Below are 21,252 nucleotides of genomic sequence, written 5' to 3' on the forward strand. Positions count from 1 at the left end.
CAATCTTAGTGAAATGGATACATATTTACAAAAATATAAATTGCCCAGATTAACAGAAGAGGAAGTAAAATACTTAAATAACCCCATCTCAGAAAAAGAAATTGAACAAGCCATTGATGAACTCCCTAGGAAAAAAATCTCCAGTGCCAGATGGATTTACATGTGAATTCTGTCAAACATTTAAAGAACAATTAATTCCAATACTATATAGACTATTTGGGGAAATAGGTGAAGAAGGAGTCTTACCAAATTCTTTTTATGATACAAATATGGTGCTGATACCTAAACCAGGAAGAGTCAAAACAGAGAAAGAAAATTATGGATCAATTTCTCTAATGAATATAGATGCAAAAATTTTAAACAAAATATTAGCAAATAAATTACAGCAACTTATTACAAGAATAATACACTATGACCAGGTAGGATTTATACCAGGAATGCAGGGTTGGTTCAATATTAGGAAAACTATCAGCACAACCAAAACCAACAGAAATCACATGATCATCTCAATAGATGCAGAAAAAGCTTTTGACAAAATACAACACCCATTCCTATTAAAAACACTAGAAAGCATAGGTACAAACAGAGTCTTCCTTAAAATAATAAATAGCATCTGTCTAAAACCTTCAGCAAACAGTGAATAGAATGATGACCCACTGGCTCCTTTTATCCTTTATCCCAATAGCCTTTGTAACTGGAGCTTCTTAACCTCATACTTAGAGATAACCTCATTCCAGGTCTTCCCAAACATTTGGAAGGATTTTGTAAACTCACTCATACTAAGGTATTAGTAGTTGTCAAAACTTAATATGTTCTGCCATCTCCCTAACTTTTGCATCTGCAAAAGGTAGGAAGGGGCAAGGTTGTGAAGAGCTTTAAATGCCAAACAAAGAATTTTATATTTGATCTTGGAATTTATAGGGAACCATTGGAGCTCACTGAGTAGGAGGTAACATGGTCAGACCTACTTTTTAGGAAAATCACCTTTGTAGCTGAGTTGGAAGATAGACTGATAGGTAGAGAGGGAGACCAATTAGAAGGCAGTAGTCCAGGCATAAGGTTATGAGGGTTTGAATTAGGGTGGGAGTTGTATGAATACCCGAAAAGGGAGGATATAGACAAGAAATTTGCAAAAGCAAAAAACCAACATAATTTGAAAACAGGTTTGATGTCTGAGATGTCAGAGGGAGGTCTCAGTATGACACAGAGGTTAGGACAAAAACAGAGGGAAGAGCCCAACTCTAGGAAGGAAGGGGTAATCAACACGGTCAAACACCACAGAGCGATCAATGAGACTATGGAGTATAATATGCCAAGCTGTAGGATTTAGCAATTAAGGGATCACTTATAACTGTGAAGAGTAAATTTTCAGTTGGGAAGTGACTAGAAGAAATACAAATAAGGAGTATGGATAGCTTTTTATAGGATGGTGGTATAGCTAATAACTTAAAGGGATGACAGGGTAAATTGAAGGGTGTTTTTTTTATTTTTCATTTTTGTTTTTTGGGGGTTTTTTTTAAGGATGAAGGAATACTGGGTATGTTTATGGATAGAAGAGGAATAATCAGGAGAGAGGGAGAAACTGATGATCAGAAAAACAGAATGAATGAAGAAGAAAACTGAAATAAATATCAAGAGCACAAGTATAGGGGTCGACCTTGGGAAAGAAAAGAACCACAGCTTCCTCTCAGACTGGAACAAAGAATGGAAGACTGTTACGGGGGTCAAGATGTAGAATAGCAGAGAAGAAGCTCACAATGGATAATTTATGTTTTCTCACTAAAATAGGAGATGAGGTCATAGAAATTTTCTTATCTGTAGCCCATTGACATTTTGATAGGTATCACATTCAATTTGTAAATTAATTTGGGTAGCAATGCAATTTTTCCTAGATTGTATAGACTTGGCCATGACCATGAGGTGTTTCTCCAAATAAATTCTTCCCTTACTTCTGTTAAAGTTGCTTTAAAATTGTCTTTACATGGGTCTTTAATGTTTCTTTTCTTGTTGTCGCTGAATCATTTCAGTCATGTATGACTCTTTGGGACCCTATTTGGAATTTTCTTGGCAGAGATGCTAAAGTGGTTTACCATTTCCTTCTCTAGCTTTTACATATGAAGAAACTCAGGCAAACAGGGTTAAGAAATTTGCCCGCGGTCACACAGTTACTAAGTATCCGAGGCCAGGAAGAGGACTCCAGACCAATCTCTCTATCTACTACGCCACCTAGCTGCCCTAATGTTTCTTAGTAGCCTAAATATTTGATATACGGTCTTCATTGTGAATAGTATTTCCCTTTCTACTCACATTTCTGTTTTTAGTTAGTGATATGTTCATGATTTTTGTGGGTTTCCCCTATATCCTGCTATTTTGCTAAAACCGTTCATTATCTTGATCAATTTTTTTGTTATTGTTGAGTTTCTTAGGTTTTCTAAATATACATTAGATGTTAATACTGCAGGGATCTATAATTTCAATGGTATGGCTCCTCCCACCAATGCAGATTACAGCCCCTCTATAGCTCAGTAAACAGTTGGGTTTTTTTAAGTTGTCACAGCTGATCCTTCCCTGGCCACCACCTTAGTGATGAACCCCTCTAAACTGGCTCTCAGAAAACAACTGTACGATTCAGCAGCAGTACCATTCCATCATGTAATCTATTAAGAGTGAGAAAAAAAGAGTGAGAGATTCGACCTTATTCTCTACCATATTTTCTTGATGTCTTTTCCATGTTTTATTGCTGTGTTGAGCATTTCTAAAACTATGTCGAATAGTATTGTTGAAAAGGGTTGAAAAGGATGCTGCCTCCTAAGGGCTTTGTTTATTGGCTTTTGTCCTCTGCTTTTCCATGTCCCAAAGGACTCTGGGGGTTGAAATAACTGGGAGGCCTCAGACTTAGAGAACCCTTGGTGGTACAATGATACTGAGTGGATTCAACATAGCAATAAGACATTAAGCAGGAACATAGAATTTCTAGTCCAAGTCAGTTGGAGGCTTCTGACAGAATGCCATAGACTAGAAATAAGCTCCTTAAGGGCAGGGTCTGCCTCACTTTTGGATTTTTTGGGGTTGTGTTGGCTTTTGTTTTTGTTTTTTGTATCTCTAGCACCAAGCACAGGTAATGGCATATTTTTTGTTTGTTTGTTTGGGTTTATTTAGGCAATTGGGGTTAAGTGACTTGCCCAGGGTCACACACCTAGTAAACATGGCATAATTTAAAACACTTACGGATTTATGAGGAGGGTAGCTAAGTGACACAGTAGATAGTGTGTGGGGTCTGAAGTAATGGAGAGTCATCTTCCTAAGTTCAAATCCATCCTCAGACACTTACTATGTGACCCTGAGTAAGTCACTTAACCCTGTTCGTCTCAGTTAAAATATACCAAACAAGCCAGAGAAGGAAATGGCAAACCACACCAGTATCTGCCAAGAAAACCCCAAATGGGGTCACAAAGAGTCAGACACAAGTGAACAACAACAACAAAATTAATAGGAAAAATTAACAGGAAAATAAACCTCAGTGAGCAGGAAATAGATGTTTGAAACAGGACATAGAGCTTACAGGCCCTACTTGGCTAACTGGCTGTTCTGTGTTCTAAGACCTTGGCTCCGAGGGGTGAGAAATCTCATTTCAGAGAGCAAATAACACCCTGAGAATTGACCAGCTCTCCTGATGGGGCTGAAAAGCAGCCAAGACATTTTTTCCTAGTCTGAAGAGTGGGTATTTGGAAGCCCTACCTTTCTAAAGTAGCTGAGAAAGATACAAAGTTTAAAGAAGGAAACAAACATTTATTAAACAGGTACTTTGTGTCAGGCACCATGCTAAGCACTTTACCAATGTAATCTCATTTGATCTTCACCAGCAAACCCGGGAGTTAGATACTATTACTATCCCCATTTTATTGTTAAGGAAACTGAGGCAGACAAAGATTAAGTGTCTGAGGCTGAATTCAGACTTTGGGCCCAGTGTTCTGATCACTGTGCTACCTTTAGGCAAAGTCCTTGCCTTCATAGAGCTTACAGTCTACTAGACTACCAGACAGATCCTCTATGGGAACAAAGAAGGATACCATAAATGTAACAGAAAGGTAAAAAGTGTGATCTAGTAAGTCTCATTCTCTGGCTTCCCAGCTTCCCTTGCATGGACCCCCTGACTCTAATCACTCTCAAGCACCCCAAGTGCCTGGTCTGTTTGTTCTTCTAGCCCTGCTAGTCTCTTGTTCCCATGTGGCCACTTCTAGGGGCTTAGAGCTAAGCTAATCAGATCTAGCATCTGCCTGGGCTTTGTCATCACTACTCTCTAAATACTGATAACACTTTGTGAGAATCAACGCTAGGGCCCAAGGAAAACATGCCTCAGCCTCACCCTAGGAGCTACAACCCCCCAAGGCCACAACTCGAGACTCACACTGAACCTAGAACTGACTCCCAGGGTCCTAAGTGGCCTATGCCCTAACTTGAATCTCACACTTCTCCAACTTTCACAGAGTCACCTTAATTGACCCTCTCCCCCAATAAAAATAATCATGGTGCAATGGAAAAGAACCCCACGCTTGGAGCCAAAAGAGCCAGGTTCAACTCCCAGCTTCATCACCTACTTTCTACCCATGGGCCCTTAAACAAGTCACCTCTCTGGCCTCAGTCTCCTCATCGGTAAAACAAGGCAGTTGAATTAGCTGACCTTTAAGGTCTCTTCCAGCTCTAAAACTGTAACTCAAATCAACCCCAGCCCTCAAAATTCTTCTGCATTTCAGCACAAACACCCAGAGGCCAGTTTCCTAATAGAACTACTCCACCAATTACCAGCATTATGCACTGGTGATCTGTTAAAGCCAAGGGGGAATCAATCACTCTAGACAGCTGTGAACCCTCTTTGATGCACAGCTGCTGCCTTCTCAGAATCTACCACCATGAAAGATTAGACAGAGGAATAGAAGGTTTGCATTGGACAGGAAACCATGTAGACCAGCAAATTCTTCTCTTTTTTTAATTTTTATTTTTAGGAAACTAAGACCTAGAGAAGGAAAGTGACTTTCCCCATTAATATTAGATATTAATTCCCATTTATTTAATTATCATTTAATTAATCCCCATTAATTATTAGATATTTAATAATAATAATTAAAGCATCAAATTAGAAGGGAAAGAAGAGTGTGAAGGCACTAAGGGCAGGCACAGAGAGACAGAAGAAAGAAGTGACAATTGGGCAGAGAGAGGGAAACCCAAAAAGCCCAGTAGTCAGGGGTCATTTAGAGTGGGAGGAGTGAAATACTCTACACCCCACCAGCCCCTGAGGGCATCACTGCAATGCAGTAAAGTCATTGATGTTCGTAATGATGACCCCAGGTTACCAAGCAAAGGCTTTCCTCCCCTTTGTTTCTGGAATGATGAGTAAGCTTGACCTGGCCTGGACTCATCAGAGAGACCTGACCTGGGTCAAAGAATCTTCCCTGGTGCACTGGGCTGGCAGAGAGATAGAATCTGGCTTGAAGAATCAAAGAACTTGGATTCAAATCCTACCTCTTCTTTACCTGTGTGACCTTGGTTGGGCAAGTTACTTAACGTCCCTGGTGTCAGTTTCCATAAAATGAGCTGCTGGGGATCCCTTCCTACTCTAGATCTGTGATCAAATGTGATCTTGAAAGTGAATAAGGAGTCCATACCCGTGTGGCTTATACCCCTGTGTCCAGTGTCTTCAGATCCACAATGACATTCAGAGGGCAAACGTTGTTTAGTCGTTTCAGTCATGTCTGACTCTTCGTGACCCCACTTTGGGGTTTTCTTGGCAAAGATACTAGAATGGTTTGCCATTTCTTTTTCAAGCTCATTTTACATATGAGGAAACTGAGGCAAACAGGGTTAAGTGGCTTGCCCAGGGTCATAGAATTAGTAAGTGTCTGAAGCCAAATTTGAACTCAGGTCCTCCTGCCTCCAGGCCCAGCACTCTATGTACTGTGCCACATTGGGTGAGTCACTTCAAATGCCTGGTCCTCAGTTTCTTTATCTGTGACCTATAAAGTTCATTCCAATTATAAACTTATGGTTCTGAGTCTGCTCCTTCCTAACTCAGGCCTTTCTCTCCCCAGGTTCCTCAGAATTCTGATTTCTCTTTGAAACTGCTTCCTTTAGTCTAAGATATTTTTCCCATGAACCCCTCTAGGCCTCAAGGAAGCACTAACTAATCAGAGGGTTAGGGCCTAGGCCAAACTCCCAGACACACTGAGCATCTATTTCTCACTTGGATTCTTGGCTTGCCCGAGACCTTTTAAATGCATCACAGAAAGAGACTGAGGTGAGCATAAATAAGAACAAAATCTCCAGTTTTCATAGAATTGTAGAATTTTAGAATTATAAATGACCTTAAGGGTCCTCTAGTCCAATTACTTTATTGTCCAGACGAGTAAATTTATTCTAAGAAGCAAAGCAACTTTCCCATGATCACACAATTTCATGTTCTGCTGAAGTGCCTCAATTATTTCTCATGAAACCATGCAATTCCCCATGTTTTATCTTTTCCTTAGAATAGTGTATTAGCTCTGAATTCAAAGGACCTGGGTTCAAATCCCCCTCTGATACTGTGAAACCTCCCTGGGCCTCAGTTTACTCATCTGTAAAACTGGTAGGTTGATCTAGATAGCCTCTGAGGTCCCTTCCAGCTCTGAGATACTTAATCCTGACCAATCAAAGGTAGAAAATGGGAAAAGAAGAGTACTAGACCTGGAGTCATATAACCTATGTACATATAACAATAATTATTATTATGACAATAATCATCAGCATCTATATAAGGCTTTAAGGCTTACAATGTACTTTACTAATATTTTCTTATTTTAGCCCCACAACAATCCTGGAAGGTAGATGCTATTATTATCCCCAGGGAAATCAAGAGAACTTTGCCTTTAAAAGGAATGGACTCAGATTCTAAGTAACCAGTATTTCAAAAAAGACACCAAGCAGAAGATGACAAGAGAAGTAGAGAAAGAGAGAGTGATAATGGCAAAGCTGACTTGGGTACCGTGGCAGGTGGTTCAGTGAGTAGAGTGCTAGGCCTAAAGTTAGGAAGAACCTGATTTCAAACCCAGCTTCAGATACTTATTAGCTGTGTGACCCTGCATGAGTCATTTAACATCTGTCTACCTCAGTTTCCTTAACTGTAAAATGGAGATAATAAGAACACCGATCTCCCAGGGTTATTGTGGGGACCCAATGAGATACTATTTTTAAAGGGCTTAGCACAGGGCCTGGCACATAGTAGGCCCTTAATAAGTGTTTATTCCCTCCCTCCATGGTCCATGCCAGAGAATAGTAGTTATTGAAATGTAGTGAGACTCTGAACTCACTCTCCCAGAGTGAAACAGACTACATCTCCTCTTTATGGTTCTAGGAGTATTCCTGATGGCTCAGGGAAATCTTTGTTTAATCCTATCAGTGGAAGTCCCCATTCCAGTGTGGTCTTTTTACTATTAACTTCTAGGGATCAGTGCCTCAGATTCATTTAAATGATTAACATCAATTAAAAGCAAAAGCATATTTACCTCACAGATACAGCAAGAAGAGGAATACAAATATTACTCCAATCACCTGCAGGTACACTCACCCCTATTCTACCTTGGCCCCTGGAGAGACTAGGTTCAAACTTAATGTAATTTCTATATAAGATTCACCCACTCAGGTTTGCTTCTTTTTTATTTTTTTATTTCTTTTTTTTTGGTGAGGCAATCAGGGTTAAGTGACTTGCCCAGGGTCACACAGATAGTAAGTGTCAAGTGTCTGGGACCACATTTGAACTCAGGTCCTCCTGACTCCTAGGCTGGAGCTCTATCCACTGAGCCACCTAGCTGCCCCAGGTTTACTTCTAAACGTGGTATACTCTCACCTGCCACTAGGCTGGGTCCTTCAGGTCACTTCAACAGGGCATCATTACTGGTCTGGCCTGCTATGCTGACCTTTTGAAGTTCATAAGATCATAGCTGTCTCTGGTATTCCTTCATCTAAAAGTAAGACAGAAAAGATGCAGAGACAAAGTACAGAGGCCCATATGTTGGCCTCAGATGGGGAGATCCCAAGGCCTCTCCCTTATAGTATTCTCTCTCTTATTCAAACAACCGTTGTTCAGTCACGTCAAACGCTTCATGACCCCACATGGGGTTTTCTTTTGCAAAGATACTGGAGTGGTTTGCCATTTTCTTCTCCAGTGGATTGAGGCAAACCGAGATTAAGTGATTTGCCCAGGGTCACACAACTAGTGAGCGTCTGAAGCTGGATTTGAACTCAGGTCTTCTGGACTCCAGGCCCAGAGCTCTACCCATTAAGCCCCCTACCTGCCTCCTATTCAGACAATAGCTAGAGAGGAAAAAGATGGAGGAAAGCAAAGACCTTACTTTTATAGGTTAGTCCAGTGCTTAGAACAGTGTCTGACACATAGTAGGTGCTTAACTGACATTGATTGATATTGATAGGGCCTTATGAATGCATCTCAGTTGCAGTTACACAGCCTATCAACAATCTGTCTCTTTCTCAAGCGGTTAGCAGAATGTCCACTCTTGGCCCAAATCGAGGAGCAGGGCACTTCTTCTACATCACATCAGCCTATGCTGGGAGCAGGCTCCCCAGCCTCTTCCTTGGGGCGTATTGCATCTGCTGGGTATGCTATGCTTAATCACCAGCCCTCCACAGCTGACACTTCCCCCTTCCTGCTAGTCCAATGTTAACCTTACTATTCAGGCAGCTCCCCTTGAGATATTTGCCACTTCTTACTAGGAAGCTTTCATGGAGAAGCTAGAAGAAAGTTTGGATTATAGGACCAGGAAGTGAAAGGAAGATAGAAGCTGAGGAAAGAGGTCTCTTAGTTTGCCCACAGGAATGGACTTGACCTTTCTTCTGGCAAGGATATGATTGAGGTGGCAGTCTTGCCAAGGCACAGGTTTGGTTCCAATACCTGGTCAAGGGGCTTATTGTGGTCCATGCCTCAAGGAGGCCCATGGAAAAACCTCTATGTGAAAGCAGAGTACCTGGGGTCAAATCCCTGGCCAAGAGCCTCTGACTTCCTGATCCTTAGCATCCACTGTTCCTACAGTTGTGGGCAAATTACTATCACAATTTCTCTGAGTCTGGAGTCTAGACCAAGAATTCTTAACCTAGGGGTCCATGAACTTGCATGAAAAAAAAATTACAACTTTATTTTCACTAACCTCTAATTGTAAGGCATAGAGAGACAAAGAAATTTGGAGAGAGACAGAGAGGGAGGGACAGAGAGAGGAAAGGAGAGGGACAGAGACAGAGAGACAAAGAGACAGTGGAGAGAGGGAAGCAAGGAGGGAGGGAAAGCAAAAGAGAGAGAGAGAGAGAAATTTGGAGACAGACAGAGAGAAAAAGCAGGAGAGAGAGTGACAGAGACAGAAAGGCAGAGAAGGGGAGAGAGAGGGAGAGAGACAGACAGACACAGAGATAGACAGAGAGAATTTTTTTTTCTTTTGTCAAGGCAATTGGGGTTAAGTGACTTGCCCAGGGTCACACAGCTAATAAGTGTCAAGTGTCTAGCCTGAGATCAGATTTGAACTCAGGACCTCTTCACTCCAGGGCTGGTGCTCTATCTACTGCACCTGCCCCAGAGAGGATTTTTTTAAGCTCTTACTCTCTGCCACTCACTGTGCTAAGTGCTGGGGACACAAATATAAGCAAAAAGAAAGAGTCCTTACCCTCCAGGAGTTTATATTCCAGTAGAGGAAGACAAGGCATGACAAGGCATAAAAGGGAGCTGGAAATGGGAAAAGAAGACTAGGCAGACACCTTGGCAAAAGCAGGGTGAAGTGGTCCGGGCACTATAGTCTGGTCCAGCTTGGAAGAGAGAAAGATAGCTGGAATGCAAATGTAGGAGACTGTTTTTATTATAGTGAATACATTCAACGCTGCAGCAAATTTTTCTCTCCTCCTACCCCATAGGAGTTATCTGACTGTGTGGTTTCTTTAATTCAATGTGAAGTCTTTCATGCACATAAAATTTGTTGCCTTTATATGATGAGTCTTTAAAAAAAAACTCCATAAAGGCCCTTGTTTATTGTATGTCAGTAGTCACCGCAGCAAATCCCATAAATTTTAAAAACAAACCCACTAGCATCTGCTCTCTTTCAGTCTCACACCACAAGTAAGGAACGAAATCTGTTCCTTCCATTTCACCACATCCAAGTTGGGTCCTAGATTTTGTCCCATGGAGGACTGGGGTGGCCCATCCCCCAGTCTTCAGAGCAGGTGAGAATAACAAGGCCTTTCAGTTCTCACTGTGAAGACCCTATGACAAAGCAGAAAGAAATAAGTTTCGCTGTTGGCCTTTCAATAGCATGAACAGAGCCTAACATTCACTTTCCTCTTTCATGTCATGATACCAGCCAAAATTACCTTTAAATGAGGAAGAACGCCATTATTTAATCCATAGAATTGCGTCAATTGAGGAAAATTTGTCTCCAGTGTAAACAAGCAGAATGTCTTTGTGCTCTGTAAAAACAAGGTTAAATTACTTGCAGATCTGGGAGAGGGAGAGAAATGTAGGAAGTAAACCTGAAGTCTAACACATTCAAGATCTGGGAACAGAAATGAAGGGTAATTGCTCTGATTACATGCTATGACTGGCTCTTTCCTAGCACAGGCCATGTGGACTTTTATCTTGATGAAACCCCTACACATGCGTCTTCTCTTTCCCGTCTATAAAACCCAGGATTCACCCAGAAGTCTGGCCTTAAGCTGATTTGTGCTTTACCTTTGGCCAATAACAAAACAAAAGAAGAGAAACATAACTAATGATGGGAATAATTAAGGCTCAAATTAAAACCAGGACTCAGCCTGCTGTCTCCAGAACAGACCACAGTCCATGACCTCTGGTGGGCAGGTGAGTCATGCTACCATCCCCCAAGAGGCTATAACCCCCTACAAATGACTATTCAACTGTGAAATAAAGTGGGGGGGGGGAGGGGAAGGAGGAGGGGAAAATGAAGACCTTATCCTAGTGACTTGATCTATGTATGCCCTTAATGAGCCAACAGTTCTTCTGCAGTCCCAATTATATGCCTGTCCCATTGTCTCCTTCCTTTGACTCCTTGGTATTAGGAAGTGCTCAACATGGAGAATGAATCATTTGACTGGCTAGACTTTCAGAAACAAACAGACACAGATGGTCAGCTTCTTCTGAAAGAAATTGATCCCTGATCCTCCACCACATATCCCAGCTATAGTTACCCAAATAAGTAATCTCCCATGTGAATATATATTTATCTCATGTCTATATGTTTATATATGCTAATAAATATTTATCTCAAGCAGGGAGTTGACTAAATTGATTTGTTCCTTCAACAAGCATTTATTGAACATCTGTTATATGCTAGGCATAAGCTCCGGTAGATTCTATCATGCTGGAATAACCTTGACTATGACCTTGAGTCTATTTGCCAAGGGCCAGCCCACCTAAGTACAGAGAGGCTAACCCCTAGTAGGTTGGCCACTTGGTGGTGAATTCTTTTCATCGCAGTAATCCAAGAAACAGAGAAAAATGCAAAATGGCCCTGAATTTTATGTCACTCCCTTCTGATTCTGCCACAACAGTGGTAGAGTGGTGGAAAAAAAGAGTAGAATCATAATGTTTAGACCATTTAAACTTGAACTTGGCTTTGTTATTCAAAATATGATCCAAAGATCAACGAGTAACATAGCACTACAGGAACTGAATCATATCAATCTTGATATTATCAATATAGATTAATTCAGAAGAAAGAAGGAAGCTGACGATAAATGGAAGGATGACCCACAGGTATCCCTTGGAGAACCAAGAGGTGAGGAAGAGGAAAAGGAACTGGCAGAGTTGGGTTTGTCATAAGCTTAAGGGCAGCAAGAAATATAATTTCATGGGACATTTATTTATTTATTTATTTTTTAGACAGTTGGGGTTGAGTGACTTACCCAAGTCACACAGCTAATAAATCTCAAGTGTTTGGTCTGAGGCTGGATTTGAACTCAGGTCCTCCCTGACTTCAGGGCCAGTACTCTATCCACTGCACCACCTAGCTGCCCCCTTCATGGGACATTTAGTCATCTCCCATTTCAATGTTTGTGATAAGGTCCTGCAAAAAGACCAATATTACGTTTATTACAGTTTATACAACAACAGCAATGGCAGAAAATGAAGAGGCAGAGAAATTCTACAGAGACCTCTTTAAGATTCTCCAAATTAAATCAGCATACACTCTGATACTTGTTTACTTCAATTAAAAAATGGGAATAGATGAGCAGAGAAAAACAAATTTGTTGGAAAACAGGGGTCAAGTTTAGAAAATTAAGAGCCCAGATAATTACAGACAGAAGCCTGATATCTCTACATCATTAAAAACTGTCTTCAACAAAAGAATAGGCAGTAGATGTGAACACTGAAAAATCACACACACACACACAAAAGAAACTGATTATATTTTCACAGATAGGAAAAAAATTTATTACTGATGTAGGAGTAATTTCTAACTCAGCTGTCTGTGTCAGCCAGGCTTGGTAGAGAAAAGATCAAAATTAGTACACAGCTAGAAGAAAGAATAAAAATGAGAAAAAGATGTCATGCAATTTGAAACAATTCAATATTGACATGCTCCTGGGGAAAGTGAATTATATCAATCTTTACATGCTACAAACACAACCAGGAGACAGAAGGAAGTTGCAGCTGTAACCAGGGCTGTGCTGGAGCCAGCTCCAGCTTATGAGAATTGATTGTGAAATTTTCAGTGTGAACATTTAACCTCAGAAATCTGTGACTGCTACGAATTGGGACTTGATTTATTGTTTTGCTGGTTGTCTAGAATTTTAAAAGTGTTACTAATGCAGATTAAACCTGAAAGTGTATTGCATACTTTTTCTTTTTCTGGAGAGCCCCAGTTAAACATTTATCAACACACTCCCATATTGCTCTATAAACATTGCTTGAGTTCAGCAGGAGTGAAGTAGTAGGCTCAGGAAATGGTCATAATGGTCACAACCAGATTGAATGCCTGGTGACTGTAGGCTAGTAATGATGATGATGATGATGATGATGATGATGATGATGATGATAACTGACATTTACATAGTGCTTTAAATTTTGCAGAGTATTTTGCTGTTGTCATTGTTCAGTTGTTTTGGTTGTATCCAACTCCACATAAGTCAATTTGGGTTTTCTTGTCAAAGATACTGGAGTGGTTTGCCATTTCCTTCTCCAGCTCAATTTACAGATGAGAAAACTAAGGCAGAGTTAAATGACTTGCCTAGGGTCATGAAGTTAATAAGTATTTGAGGCCAGATTTGAACTCGAGTCTTCCTGACTCCAGGCCTGACACTCTATCCACTGTTCCACCTAAATGCTTTACATTCATTAATTCATTTGAACCTCACAACACCCCTGAGACAGATCAAAGCCAAGTTCAAGTATAAATGCTCTAAAAACTGCAATTCTTAGCATCCTCTGCTCCCTTTTCCACCATACTACTGCTGTCATGGCAGAATCAAAATAAGCACTACCCGGGACTCAGGGCCATTTTGCATTTTTCTCAGTCTGAAGGATTACTGATGGCTAAATGAGAGATAGCTCATAGGTTCTCCTTGGAGAGGTAAATAAAGGAAGTGGCAACAGGAAACATATTATGTAGTGTTTGGTCATTCCATGATAAATATTTGAAAAAAAAGACCACCGTGAAAATGACTACAGTTTATAGAGCAACATCTACTGTACAGAATGAAAAGGTAGAGAAATCCTACCAAGAACTTGATAAAAGCCTCCAAATTAAATCAACATGCTTAGATACCGTGGCTTAAATACAAAGATGGAAATTGGTGACCATGCAAAAGAATGTGTTAGGAAGTATGGTTCAGAAGCAAGGAATGAGAAGGGCCAAAGATTCAGAAACTACACAGAAACTTCATTTCTGTAGCATGATTACTTTCTTTCAGAAAGGAGTTGGAAAGCAATGGACAGTATGAGTACCAAATCAAATCACAAAAAAAGAAACTGATTTTCACCAGGCAGAAGTCAACTCGTTGCAAATGTGGAAGTCATTATTCACTGTGAACAGTCATACCAACAACTTCTTAGAGCAAAGGGAAAAATTAAGACAAAGTAGGGAAAAAGAAGGGAATAAACATTTATGTAGTGCCTACTATGAGCTAGGCACTGTGTTAAGTGCTTTTACGAATATCATCTCATTTTATTTATTTATTAAATAAGGCTAGAAAAATACAAAATGAGAAGATACGGCCTAAAGTTAAAACTCCTACCTGACCTACAAAAACAAGTTACTGACAAGACATTTTTTATTTTATTTTTAATTTATGAAATAAAATAAGAATTTCTATAACATAGTAGAATTTTTTAAAATGATTACACATAAAACTACAAAGCTATTATGTACAACTTGCTATTTCTTTTAAATATATAATAAAGTTATCATGTAAATTTCTTTTTTTCCTTTTTTTCTTCCCTCTCCCCAGCACAAAACAATGAAGCCTGAAATGAGCAAAACCAAGAGAACATTGTATACAGTAACAGTGATATTGTTTTAAGAACAACATTGAGCAACTAAGCCATTTTAACTATTATAAATCCCCAAATTAATTACAAAGGACCTGTGAAGGAAGATACTATCTGCCTCCAGAGAAATAACTGTTAAATAGAAGTATATATAGAATGATTTTACACATACATACATATTTGTGTCTCATGGTAACCATCTCTACTGACAAGGAAAATTGAGAAACAGGTAGAAGGAAGGAGATGGATCCCAATATATAATTATGTCTTATAAAAGTTTAAAAGAAGTAAACAAATTGTCACAATGAAGAAACCAAAAATGCCTGAGAACACTTTAACTGGCAAACACTAGACTGACTTGCGTAATGGAGAGATGTGGCAACTGGAGGCAAAGCCAGTTTAGAATAGAAATTTTTCATAGAATCACTTGAAAAAGGTTCTTGGAAGACTATGAGCTTCATTGCCTCATTTTTTTTTTAAAGTGAGCAATGGAGGGTAAAGCCTATTTAAAGTAATCCAGGTGAAAGACTCAATGAAACAAGCTCTGTCTTTGATATTTTGGGATGAAATAGGAAGGAGAACAAAAAAGATGAAAGATGGGGAAGTTCTGCAAAGGATTTTATTGGGGGAGGGTTCCTAATACACTGTCTACATGATCAAAATTCTTGGATGCCCCTCCATATGGGATTACAATACTGGATATGCTTATGGAGGTGGTAGCAATGGCACTGACTGAAAGAAAGATGGGGAAAGCATCTGAGTGTACACAAAAAGAGTGTTGAACTTTGAACAGGTGGACTATGTAGAAAGAAATATTGTCAAGATTTTGGAGGAAGGAGAAAACACCAAAGACGCTACGGAAACCTAATCACTTCCCCCAAAGTGACCAAGAAAACACTAACAATGACCAATCAATACATCTCCTCTCCCATCTAATAAAATGTTTAGGAAAATAGGCTACATGTATATCAAAGGCACCCTGAATGAGGCTGTTAGAAGGGGACAGACTTTCATAAGTGACATACTACAATATACCACATCTTTACCATAATATAATTGATTAAAATATGTAGATAATATGCAATCTTGTCACTTATTTTTAAAAAGCGTTTGCTTTAGTAAAGCCAAATTCCATCTCTCCTCCAGCAAAAAGGAAATATGTCAAAACAAAAGATTACTTGAAAAAGACAAATAAACAATAACTACTCAATGGCCTTCTGATCATTATTTTATGGCAAGTCATAGAACAAGTTGACATACGCTTGCTAATAGTGTTTGTCCCTGTCATGGAAGAAATATTACATACAGCCCAAGTCAAAGACTATGAGGTCCTCCGGAAGTTCATGTTTGTGAATGGCATTGTTGTATCAGCCCTAAAATATGCTACTACCATCTAAGTGAGATTTCAATTTATTCACAAGAGTTTGGCTTTACTAATCATATGAGAAAAATCAAGAAAATGAATGAAATAAGCACTTACGTGCTTACTATGTGCCAGGCACTATGCTAAATGCAGGAAGAATGCCTACTATCTAGACCATGATATGCAGTTAGATGGACAGCTTAAACCTGTCATCCACCAGTATGTATAGTTTGGACAGACCCTGCAAATAGACAATAAATTAGGCCCAAAATTGTAAGCTATTCAAACTATGAATTTTATCAATAGTTATACTGGGCCATTTATGCTCCTGACCCTGTGCCAAATCACTTGTGTCGCTGTGCTGTAGGGCTCAGTCAGAAGGCAGGGGTCCATTGCTGTATCTTTGTAGCTCCAGTGACTACCACATAGATGGCACTTAATACATACCAATTGATTGAATAAATGATTGAATGAAGTGTAAGTAAATGAGAGGCAATAATGAAAACAATATAATAGAGCACTGGATTTGGACTTCAAGGAACTGGGTTCAAAAATCTTGGCTCTGTCTCTTACTACTACCTATGTGATCTTAGACACACTGTATACATCTTGTATATACATAGCCCTGGCAGTGGGAATAGAAAAAAAAAAGGATGACTTCCAAAGGTATTGCAAAGGAAGAAGCAATAGGACTTGGTGACTGACAGACTGTGGAAGGCAAGAGAGAGGGAAAGAAAGCAAAACTGGATCTGAGATTTCAAGGCTGAGTGAGCAGGAAAAATGATTGGATAAGTGAAAAAACTAGGGAAGTTAGGAGTGGGATGCAGTTTTGAAGAGACTCTCCTGTCGAGAGGTCACTTGTTAATGGAAATAGCTCTGCGTTTGAGGTCAAAAAGATGTGCGTTCAAATCTTAGCTTTGCTAAGTGTGTGACAAGTCACTTAATATTTCTGAACCTCAGTTTCCTCATGGGCAAAAGTAAAGGTTTGGACCAGGTGACCTCTAATATCCTTTTTGCTCTAAAACCATCTATGACCACTTGACCTCCTTTTGCCTGTGAAACGGAGGTAATAATTGACCAAGGGAGCTGAGATTCCAAGAAAGTAATAGATTGATGAAAAATAGTCTTGCTTCCTTACCCAGAGCTTCAGTTTGCAACCCAATGTCAACTAGATGGAAAGACACATAAATACTAGCTGACTGCCCCCCTTTTTCTTCTTTCTTTTCTGGGGTTCCTTGGTTTCTATGCATCTGGAGAGCTTCCTAATGGTATTTACTGCAAACTGAGATATATGAGTTAAGTGACTTAAAGAATAGTGGAATGTAGCCTGGGGGAGCAAGGTAGAATTTATGCTAGATATACCAGGATATGTGGGTGTGAATGTAGCATAGTGCAATGGAAAACTCAATCGGAGGCAGGAAGCCCAGATTATCGTCCTTTCTAGCTACATGATTTTAGGCAACCTCTAGAGGCTTCAATTTCCTCATTTGTCAACTGAATGGGTTAGATTACAGGATCTCTACGATTCCTTTCATCTCAGGCTTTTATTAAGCACTCACTATATGCCAGGCATTGTGCTGAGCACTGGAAATTCAAGGAAAAGTAAAAACAGATCCTGATCTCAAGGACCTCAGAGTCTAACGTGCAAACAACAGTGTACACTTAGACATACACGAGATAAATTAGAGGTAATTTCAAGGGGAAGGTCCAAAATCAATGATGCATATTAGAATCTTTGTGTTCAAATAATTTTTGTTTAGGAGTAGGGGAGTGACAGTGCCCAGAACCAAGGAAGTCTAACTGGGGCCTAGAATAGAGTGTCCAGCACTAGAGAGGTAGCCCAGTATGACATGTGGACTGTTCTGGGTACCATATTGTAGGAAGAACAGTGATAAGCTAGAGAATGAACATACAGAGAGAAACAATAATGAAAATGAAAGGCTTTAAGATATTAATAGTAGAGGATCAATTAACTAAGGATATCTGGCCTGTAGAAAAGAAGAATTGTCCACAAGCATCGAAGGATTGTTATGAGGAAAAGGGATTTGCTCTACTTGGTCCCCAGGGTAGAACAAGCAGAAGTTTCAAAGAACAAGATTATGGTTTCATGGAAGGAAAAACTTCCTAAGAATTAGAGATGGCCAAAAACAGATCAAACCATCTCAGAAGGGAGGATTTAAAGACTTCCCTTCCTTTAAGCAAAGGCTAGATGACCATTGTTGGGTAAAATGTAAACAGGATTCTTTCTCACATGTAGGAAGGAATCAGTAGCCTCTGAGGCTGTTTCAGGCTCTGAAATCCTGTGATTCCATGAACGCCCTTTGTGGGTACAAAGCCTATTCATGCCATTCTTTGGAAGCCCTACAGCACAGCGACACAAGTGATTTGGCACAGGGTCAGGAGCAGAAATGGCCCAATATAACTATTGATAAAATTCATCGTTTGAAAAAAACACTCAAAAGACCATAATGTGGCTTTTATCAAATTAAAATAATAATTAGAATTTCATTCTTCCAACAATAACAGGAATAGGCCAGACGAAATAAGCTTCTCTCACACTATTTTCTTTGGATACCTTGCTATAGCAGAAAATGTTGGACAAAAGTTCCCAAAGGGTAAGATATTAAGCTTGAAAGGTACTAATTCCCACAACAATCAGTGACTAGAGGAGCAATACCTTGGCCCTTCATATGAATCTGGTTATTATTACCATTAACGCCAAGTATCTCATTTCTATTCTTTTGGATTTAAGGTAATTTTCTTTTTAAAAGGCTTGCTTTGTTAGGCTCTGAACAGTAACATTCGTTTCAGGAGAAAAAGAACCAAGCAACGTTGGGAGAGTATCATGTTGTATTGAAACTTGAGAGGGATTCATTCTTGAAGAAACTTTTGTTTTTGTTTTTGCTCTGAACACAGTGCCGTCACAGGGACCTGGTTTTCTAGGCCGAAGCACTGATTTTGGCTTTGTCCACTCTAAGGATGATAATATCATCAGTCAAATGTGGCACTTTCTGCCGAAAGGCTTCATGGCAATTTGCCTACTTAGGGAAAAACTCTGACTGTGATTTGGCCTCTGAGCTCCTGGGACCATCAAAAGGGGATGCACATCAGCTTCTTAGCTGGCATTTGGCTTTGTGGTTTTGTTGAAAGCTTTAACAGTGGAGGGACCGTGTAGTGAAGCGGAAAGGGTATTGTATTTGGAGTCAGAAGACTAGGCTTTGCATCTCACCTCTGTATAACCTTGAGTAAATTACTTCCGTTCTCTGGGTTCATCATCTCTAAAATAGTGAAGTTGAAACTGATGATCTCTAAGGTCCATTCCAGCTCTAAATTCTGTGATCTTATGTGATAATAAAGAAAGATGAAGAATAGCTTGATTAAAAACAAAAAATGTGGGGTACTCAAGGAATGAGAAAACCAATACACTTGAAGTTAAAAATTCATGTAACATAGTAGACGTAGAGAATTCACAAAAATCATAAAGGAATTTAAATGTTAGATTGAATTTGGACTTTATCTCATAAGCAGTGGAGAACCAAAGGAAGTGAATGATAAATGCAATGTTTGAAGACAAATCTGTCAATGGTAAGCAAGATACATGGAATAAAGGAGAGACTCAAGAAAGACAATCAGGAGGCTATTACAATAGCCGAAGCACGAGGTGATGGAGGCCTGTTCAGGAGTGTTATCAATAGGAATAGAAATAAATAAATGACTGTGAGACATATAAAGACTAAAGAAATAATAGAGAATAGAAACTGATTTAGTAACAGGAACAAGGCAGAGGAAGAAATCAAAGACAATTCCTGGATTTCAAACCTCAGGAATTGGAGGAGATTACCATTAAAGATTTTCTTTTGCTTTGTTCCCATACTAGGAGATGGGGGAAGGGGGTAGTTGGGGGGAGGGAGAGACAGGACAATGGTTTGAGTAGGGAAAGACAAATTTACCCAAATATCCACTCAAGTCAAGCAATATAATGCAGAAAAATGTTCTCCTCTCTCAAGTCCTGTACAGCGTGAGTTGTTCTCAGACACAGACTGCCCAGTGTCATAGGGACATATCTCACTTAGAGACCACCTCAAGCCTGGAAGCTCTATCAGCACCTGGATCCCCACCCCTTCCTGACCCAGGGCTATCCCTCCCCTGCTCCCTGAGGAATCTGCTTTCCCTCCCAAGTTAAAAAAAAAAAAGTGCTTCTACTCCCAATCCAGGCTGGGCTATACTCATCCATTAACAAGCCTGCTGGTCTCTTGTAAACTCAGGAATCTAAACAAATGGCAATAGTATGTTTTGATAGCTTGTTCTTGGATAAATCACATACACACAGATCTCTTTTTGAAAACAGAGGGTATATTTATCAAGCACACATAAGGCTAAAATACAAGTTGACTGCTCTGGGGAAATATTAGCTCAAAAACAAATGTACCAATCTATCAAGAAAAGAAAAAAACCTCTACATGTGGGGAATTTTAGCACTAATTCAGAAATCCCTAAATCCATTCATATATCAAGTATACAAGGAGATGAAATTGGATTCTGTCTTTCCCCAAAATTCCAATGTTCATACACGAGAGGCAAGATTAACTGAAAGAAAGATAATTTTTTTCTCAGTTTTCTTGTTTTTCAATTAAAATAGAATTTCCATTTAAAAAGGTAAAGCTAATACAGCTAGGTCCCATTAGTATGAATAATGAAACTCCTGAAGTGATTGCACGTATTTAAACTTGTATTATTCAAAGCTTTAATTATGTAAAATATACTGACTGGTTGCAGCCCAATGGAACTATGCAGTGCAAATTTGAATAAAGCCTCCACTTCCCAGGATTATATATAGCTATAATCAGTTAATATTACTAATCCACATATTTATTTTTTTAAATGCATCATTGGGGCACATTTAAAGAACCATAATTACTTTAGTACTTCTGTGGATCTGTGGTTTTATCCCTGTGAATCCTGCCTTGAAGAGAGCATCTTGCAACCCAAGCACATCTTCATATTCTGTATGACTGATCCACTTACATATCTTCCATAATGGGTCCACCCAATAGTGAGGGGTTTCCTCTAGATTTCTTGACATCACATGGGTTTCAATGCCAAGCAAAGGCCATCCATCAACTATGCCTCAGCCCCACTACTTGACTGACCCACTTCCTTTTCTAGTCCTACCTATTTTTGATAATATTCTTTGTGCCTTTTTTCACATATACAAATCATTGTTAATAACATACTCCAGCCTGTTTACATCTACTTTTCATCTTTCCATTGCTATCATTTTGATTCTTCAGATATTATAGCATTCCACGATTTGAACCCATATAATATCATTGGAAGAATATTAAAAGTAAAAGATGAG

At 39.5% G+C, this 21,252-nt stretch overlaps 1 long non-coding RNA gene across 2 annotated transcripts; it reads right to left on the bottom strand.

Moving 5' to 3' along the window:
- Window positions 1-9,698: 9,698 nt before the first annotated feature.
- On the bottom strand, window positions 9,699-12,103 carry LOC110218540 (uncharacterized). Of its 2 annotated transcripts, XR_002327342.2 has the most exons (4): window positions 11,947-12,103; window positions 10,396-10,491; window positions 10,112-10,288; window positions 9,699-9,857 (listed from the first exon to the last, which is right to left on the bottom strand). It is a non-coding gene; the product is annotated as an uncharacterized LOC110218540 (long non-coding RNA). The 2 variants fall into 2 exon arrangements; XR_013484308.1 differs by having other exon boundaries at window positions 9,699-10,288.
- Window positions 12,104-21,252: the final 9,149 nt, after the last annotated feature.

This window comes from Phascolarctos cinereus, unplaced genomic scaffold, assembly GCF_003287225.1.
Source record: "Phascolarctos cinereus isolate Bilbo 61053 unplaced genomic scaffold, phaCin_HiC Scaffold_2;HRSCAF=192, whole genome shotgun sequence".
NCBI classification, from domain to species: Eukaryota; Metazoa; Chordata; class Mammalia; order Diprotodontia; family Phascolarctidae; genus Phascolarctos; species Phascolarctos cinereus.